Source organism: Chiloscyllium plagiosum, chromosome 23 (assembly GCF_004010195.1).
Source record: "Chiloscyllium plagiosum isolate BGI_BamShark_2017 chromosome 23, ASM401019v2, whole genome shotgun sequence".
In the NCBI taxonomy this organism is placed as follows: domain Eukaryota; kingdom Metazoa; phylum Chordata; class Chondrichthyes; order Orectolobiformes; family Hemiscylliidae; genus Chiloscyllium; species Chiloscyllium plagiosum.
Window position 1 is genome coordinate 50514105 of NC_057732.1, and position 7116 is coordinate 50521220.

Sequence of the window (7116 nt, forward strand, 5' to 3'; positions counted from 1 at the left end):
TCCTTCTTGTCTGAGTCAAGGTGAGTGTCATTAAAATGGACTGGTGAGATTTTGCCTGGATTGGTGTTTGAAATTGAAACTGTGTTACTTTATCATCTGCTCTCTGACAGTTAGTTAAAAAACAGCAGAACACTTCAGAATGGTGTTTTCAGTATCAGACTGTCAACCAGCAGAAATGTTATTACAATGAAGAATTAAACCACCAAAAAAACAGGAAGGTGCCGAAGGTCAAAGGTGCAACAATTGACAGTTTCAACACGAGAAAAGGGGAAGTTGAACTTACCATTTGAAACACAGAATAATAAAGGGAGCTGGGTGTCAGCCTCGGAGACGCCTCCTGCACGGGAACACTCATTCCAAATTGAAGAAAACTAGCCCAATAATTAAAATTGTTCACCCAAAGATCTAATTCTGAAAAGATAGAAAGGCATTTCGCACACAGAATGTGACCTGACTATTAGTCATTTTTCATTCAGTCTTGGGTTTTGGCTATGACAGGCAAGACAAACATTGAAATAAAATGTTATCTCCAAATGCGAGAAAAGCCCCGACAGAATGCAGTTCTGACGAAGGGTCACTGGACCCAAAGTGTTAATTCTGCTTTCTCTCCGTAGATGATGCCAGACCTGCTGAGTTTTTCCAACAATTTCTGTTCTTGTTGCTACAAACACTGGAGTTAGGAACATCGAAAATAGGAGTAGACCATTCGGCCCTTCGAGCCTGCTTCAGCCTTCAATCTGATTCCAATTGATCATCCAACTCAGTCTGTTCCCACTTTCTCCCCCATACCATTTGGTCCCTTTCGGCCTAAGAACTAAACCCAACGCCTTTTTGAAAATATTCAATGTTTTGGCGTCAAACTGCTTTCTGTGTCAGACAATTCTGCAGACTCACCGCTCTCCGAAGGAAGACATTTCTCTCAATCTCAGAAAGTGCAGGAGAAACTCAGCAGGTCTGGCAACAGTTGTGGAGGGAGAAACAAAATTAATGTTTTCAGTCCAACAGCTCGTCTTTGGAACTGAGCACCAATAGTTATTACTGACCAGGTTCAATTGTGCTGGAAAAGGTGGTGGTGAGCTGAAAATAGAGAATAGAATCCCTGTAGTGTGGAAACAAGCCCTTGGCCCAACAAGTCCACACCAACCCTCCAAAAAGGAACCCATCCAGACCCAGTCCTCTACACTAATGCATCTAACCTATACATCCCTGAACACTATGGACAATTTAACATGGCCAATTCACCTTAACCTACACATCTTAGGACTGTGGGAGGAAACCAGAGCACCCCGGAGGAAGCTCACACAGACTGTCATCCAAGGCTAGAATAAACTTGGGTCGCTGGCGCTGTGAGGCAGTGGTGCTAACCACTGAACCACTGTACTGTCCCAAACCTGGACCACTGCAGTCTATGTGGCATAGGTAGACGCCCACACTGCTTCTAGCAAGGGAATTCTAGAATTTGGACCCACTGACAGTGAAAGACTAGCCCCAAGGCAGATTGGTGTGTGAAGGGGAACTTGCAGGTAGTGGCATTTCCTTAAAGCTTCTGCCCTTGTCCTTAAAGGTGGTGGAGGTCATGGATTTGGAACATGCTGCAAAGATATATTTAGAGTCATAGAGTCGGACAGCATGGAAACAACCTGTCCATGCCGACCAGATATCTCAACCCAATCTAGTCCCACCTGCCAGCACCCGGCCCATATCCCTCCAAACCCTTCCTATTCATATAACCATCCAAGTACCTCTTAAATGTTGCAATTGTACCAGCCTCCACCACTTCCTCTGGCAGCTCATTCCATACACGTACCACCCTCTGTGTGAAAAAGTTGCCCGTTAGGTCTCTTTTATATCTTTCCCCTCTCACCCTAAACCTATGCTCCCTAGTTCTGGACTCCCCAATCCCAGGGAAAATACTTTGTCTATTTACCCTATCCATGCCCCTCCTGACTGTATAAGCCTCTATAAGTTCACCCCTCAGCCTCCGACGCTCCAGGGAAAACAGCCCCAACCTGTTCAGCCTCTCCCTATAGCTCAGATCCTCCAACCCTGGCAACATCCTTGTAAATCTTTTCTTGTAGAAATATTTCTTGTAGACGGTACACATGCTGCTGCTACTGCACATCGATAACAGTGGGCAGAGTGAAGTTTGGTGTGGTGCGTATTCCTAACAGTTTCAAAGCAAAGAGAGCAGATGAATGTGAGCAAAATATGATCACATTGTTAAATAACTGCACGGTTAGTTCATAAGAGCAGAAATCATCAACTGACACATTAAATAATCTTTTAAAGCCAGCAGGATTAACAGCAACTGGACAACGGTTCCCTATTATTTACTATCTATGCAACTTAACTCTGTGATCTGCCTGTATTGCTCGTAAGACAAAGCTTTTCACTGTGCCTCGGTACACGTGACAATAAACTCAATTCAATTCAATTCAATGTGATAATGACCTTTGTTCATACCTTCATACCTTATTTCGGTTGTGGCTAGAGTGCTGGAAAGGATTATAAGAGATGGGATTTATAAACATCTAGAGAGGAATAATTTGATTAGGGATAGTCAACACGGTTTTGTGAAGGCTAGGTCGTGCCTCACAAACCTTATTAAGTTCTTTGAGAAGGTGACAAAACAGGTGGATGAGGGTAAAGCGGTTGATGTGATGTATATGGATTTCAGTAAAACGTTTGATAAGTTCCCCACAGTAGGTTATTGCAGAAAATAAACATTGGCATGGGATTGAGGGTGATTTAGTGGTTTGGATCAAAAATTGGCTCGCTGAATGAACACAGAGAGTGGTGGTTGATGGGAAATGTTCATCCTGGAGTTCAGTTACTAGCGGGGTACCGCAAGGATCTGCTTTGGGGCCACGGCTGTTTGTTTGTGAAGGCTAGGTCGTGCCTCACAAACCTTATTAAGTTCTTTGAGAAGGTGACAAAACAGGTGGATGAGGGTAAAGCGGTTGATGTGATGTATATGGATTTCAGTAAAACGTTTGATAAGTTCCCCACAGTAGGTTATTGCAGAAAATAAACATTGGCATGGGATTGAGGGTGATTTAGTGGTTTGGATCAAAAATTGGCTAGCTGAATGAAGACAGAGAGTGGTGGTTGATGGGAAATGTTCATCCTGGAGTTCAGTTACTAGTGGGGTACCGCAAGGATCTGTTTTGGGGCCACGGCTGTTCGTCATTTTTATAAATGACCTGGATGAGGATGGGTTAGTAAATTTGCGGACAACACTAAGATCGGTACAGTTGTGGATAGTACTGAAGGATATTGTAGGTTACAGAGGGACATAGATAAGCTGCAGAGCTGGGCTGAGAGGTGGCAAATGGAGTTTAATGTGGAAAAGTGTGAGGTGATTCACTTTGGAAGGGGTAACAGGAATGCAGAGTACTGGGCTAATGGTAGGATTCTTGGTAGTGTAGATGAGCAGAGAGATCTCGGTGTCCATGTACACAGATCCCTGAAAGTTGCCACCCAAGTTGATAGAGCTGTTAAGAAGGCATACAGTGTGTTAGCTTTTATTAGTAGAGGGATTGAGTTTCGGAGCCCTGAGGTCATGCTGCAGCTGTACAAAACTCAGGTGCGGCCACATTTGGAATATTGCATACAGTTCTGGTCACCGCATTATAGGAAGGATGTGGAAGCTTTGGAAAGGGTTCAGAGAGATTTACCAGGACGTTGCTTGGTATGGAGGGAAGGTCTTATGAGGAAAGGTTGAGGGACTTGAGGCTGTTTGCGTTAGAGAGAAGAAGGTTAAGAGATGACTTAATAGAGACGTATAAGATAATCAGAGGGTTAGATAGGGTGGACAATGAGAGCCTTTTTCCTCGGATGAGGGGACATAGTTTAAATTGAAAGGTGATAGATACAGGACAGATGTCAGAGGTAGTTTCTTTACTCAGAGAGTGGTAGGGGTGTGGAATGCACTGCCTGCAACAGTAATAGACTCGCCAACTTTAAAGGCATTTAATAGTCACTGGATAGACATATGGATGAACATGAAATAGTGTCAGTTAGATAGGCTTCAGATCATTTCCACAGGTTGGCACAACATCATGGGCCACTGTAATCTTTTATGTTCTGTGTCCTTCCACTTAAAGCTGTGAATTACTGGAATTCTGACAACCGTAGTGTTATCTCATTTATAGAGACTGGTGGTATGATTATTGAACTTCAAAAGCTATTTACAGCATTATTACAGGTAGTGATGCAACTCAGAACTTTTCTACTCAAACCACACACTATGTTTCAGAGGATTGAGAAGCAGGGCTGTAACAGAATGGGTTTACATTTTAAAAACCTCCTTTCATAAGCTCAGGATGGTCTAAAGGGTTCTCTACAGATAGTGAGGTACTATCACAAAACCTAGTCACTTCCCCGATACTTTTTTTTAAGTTAGCTGATCATTCTGGATGAAACTATTTGGATCTGAGCAAACCAAAAACCCAAGGGTTATAACCAATTAGGAAAATTGGAGACTGGTTTGAAGATTATAATCACGTCTCATTGTTTATTGAGGAAATGAACCACTTATGTTTGTATGTTTAAATTTTATGGATGAACTCTGTGACACAACTGCACTGAGTAACCCCCGGTTTAATTTGATACTGTCCATGACACAAGGTTAGACCAATAAAATACAAGGATATAATGCAACATCATAACGCAACAATCCAGCAGGCTGGTATGTTCCATACTCACATCACATTAGCTGTGTTACATGGTGATATAAATATAAAACTGACAGTAAAATTAATTAGTACAATGACACTCAGAAACACTGGACTCTGCAACCTTACCCAGAATTCAAACTCGTTCCCTATATCATTCAGCTTCGTCACCTCTCTGCTCACTGATCTACATTGGCTCCTGCTCCAGCAACAATTTAACTTTCACACTCCCAGGTTGTTTTCAACTCTGTCCATGATATCTCTCCTCCCCAGCTCAGTGACCTGCACCAGCATCTCCTCAATGCTGGGGGAGGCTATGACTTTGCAGCAGCATCATCTGCAGGTTAGTAATCCCCCCCCCCCACCCCCCATTGTGCTCTGGGGCTTGGGGTCAAATCCTGCCATGGTCAAATTTGAATCCAATTAAAAATCTGGAATTGAGAGTCTAACAATGACCTATCATTTAAACCTACCTGTCTTCATTTGGATTTAATCCCTACCCTCCCCTTCACTGTTTGATCACGTAGTATTGCCCTTTAATGTGAAGGGCACTGCTTATCACTGGCCACTTGGGTGTTTCCTTTCTTCCTGGTGGTAGAAAATGAATAAAGATTTACACATTTGTTGTTCTTCACTGTGTCCGACACCTGCACATACATAATATGGGTGCTGGGGAATAAATAGGCACTACCGCTGTTTGGCGCTGGAGGTTAGAATCTCCATGAGAAAAAAAACCTATCTGGTTCATTGATGTGGAAGGCTAGTCTTACCTGAGCTGCCTGGACGAGATTAACCTCTACTAAGCCACTCATTTGCATGAACTGCCGAAGAAGTTCTCATAAAGGAATTAATTCAGGTTGACCACATGGCAGTGACAAAGAAAACACCAGAACTGACAATGGGAGAATCTCATTAAACCTTACAGAATACTGAGAGGCCTGGATAAAGTGGACAAGGAGAAGATGTTTCGACCAGTAGGAGAGACTGGGACTTGAGGGCACAGCCTCAGAGTGAAGGGACGACCCTTCAGAGTTGAGATGAAGAGGAAGTTCCTTCAGCCAGAGGGTGGGGAATCTATGGAACTCATTGCTGCAGAGGGCTGTGGAGGCCAGGTCATTGAGTGTCTTAAAGACACAGACAGATAGATTCTTGATGAGTAAGGGGATCAAGAGTTACGGGGAGAGGCAGTAAAATGGGGTTGAGAAACTTATCAGCCATGATTGAATGGTGGAGCAGACTCAATGGGTGAAATGGTCTAATTGTGCTCCTATATATCCCTATCCCTGATGTGTCCTGTCCCACTGGCAGGACAGACCGTGCAGAGGGGGCGACACCGTGATATATTATCAGGAGGTAGTTGCCGTGAGAGTCCTCAGCACTGAACCTGATCCCACGAAGTCTGATGGCTTTAGGTTAAACCTCACTGTTTATTACCACATACCATCCTCATCCATGTTGAACAACACTTGGAGGAAGCATTGAGGGGGGCAAGGGCACAAAGTGTCCTCTGGGTGGGGGATTTCAACGTCCACCACCAAGAGTGGTTCGGCAGCAGTACTACAGATCGAACTGGCCAGGTCATAGAGTCAGAGAGCTGTACAGCATGGAATCAGACCCTTCAGTCCAATACGTCCATGTCAACGAGATAGCCCAACCTAATCTAGTCCCATTTGCCAGCACTTGGCCCATTTCCTTCTAAACCCTTCCTACTCATATACCCATCCTCTTTTTAAATGCTGTAATTGTACCATCCTCCATCACTTCTTCTAGGTTAGAGATAAAAAAAATTGCAGATGCTGGAATCCAAGGAAGACAAGCAGGAGGTTGGAAGAACACAGCAAGCCTGGCAACATCAGAAGGTAGAGACGTCAACGTTTCAGATATAACCCTTCTCCATCCTGAAGAAGGGCTACACCCGAAACGTTGACTTCTCCGCCTCCCGAAGCTGCCTGGCTTGCTGTGTTCTTCCAGCGTCCTGTTTGTCCACCACTTCCTCTGGCAGCTCATTCCATACACATACCACCCTCTGCATGAAAGCATTGCCCCTTAGGTCCCTTTTAAATCTTTCCTCTCCTGCCCTACATTATACCCTCTAGTACTGGACTCCACCATCCAGCGAAAAGGCTTTGCCTATTTACCCTATCCATGCCCTTCATGATTTTATAAGTCTATAAGGTCACCCCTCAGCCTCTGACGCTCCAGGGAAAACAGACCCAGCCTGTTCAGCCTCTCCCTATAGCTCAAATTCTCCAACCCTGGCAACATCCTTGTAAATCTTTTCTGAGTCCTTTCAAGTTTCACAATATTCTTCCAACAGGAGGGAGATCAGAATTGCACACAGTATTCGAAAATTGGGTAACCAATGTCCTGTACAGCTGCAACATGACCTCCCAACTCCTGTACTCAATACTCTGACCAATAAAGGAAAGCATACCAAACG